Source organism: Oncorhynchus gorbuscha, linkage group LG25 (assembly GCF_021184085.1).
Source record: "Oncorhynchus gorbuscha isolate QuinsamMale2020 ecotype Even-year linkage group LG25, OgorEven_v1.0, whole genome shotgun sequence".
NCBI classification, from domain to species: domain Eukaryota; kingdom Metazoa; phylum Chordata; class Actinopteri; order Salmoniformes; family Salmonidae; genus Oncorhynchus; species Oncorhynchus gorbuscha.
In genome coordinates this window covers 50811445-50811824 of record NC_060197.1, presented here as the reverse complement: position 1 = coordinate 50811824, position 380 = coordinate 50811445, and the positions used below count along the sequence as shown (strand labels likewise).

The following is a 380-nucleotide window of genomic DNA, read 5'->3' as shown; positions in this document are numbered from 1 at the left end:
TCACTGGTTGCCCTTTTCTTGAGGCAACAGGTCACACATCTTGCTGCTGTGATGTCACACGGTGGTATTTCACCCAGTAGATATGGGAGTTCATCAAAATTGGGTTTGTTTTTCAAATTCTTTGTGGGTCTGTGTAATATGGTCATACATTGGACAGGAGGTTAGGAAGTGAAGCTCAGTTTCCACCTCATTTTGTGGGCAGTGAGCACATGGCCTGTTTTCTCTTGAGAGCCAGGTCGGTCTACGGCGGCCTTTCTCAATAGCAAGGCTATGCTCACTGAGTCTGTACATAGTCATGTTTGTGTTTGTGAACAGAGCCCCAGGACCAGTTTGCTTAGGGGACTCTTCTCCAGGTTCATCTCTCTGTAGGTGATGGCTTT

The 380-nt window shown here is 46.8% G+C and overlaps 1 protein-coding gene across 1 annotated transcript in view; it reads left to right on the top strand.

Moving 5' to 3' along the window:
- The window catches only part of LOC124014282 (neuromedin-K receptor-like), a 20484-nt gene extending 20403 nt beyond the window's left edge, over nt 1–81 (top strand). The window contains exon 7 of the mRNA XM_046329105.1: nt 1–81. This exon is cut by the window's left edge and continues 1158 nt beyond it. The gene's annotated coding sequence lies outside the window, so the exon portion shown is untranslated.
- Nucleotides 82–380: the final 299 nt, after the last annotated feature.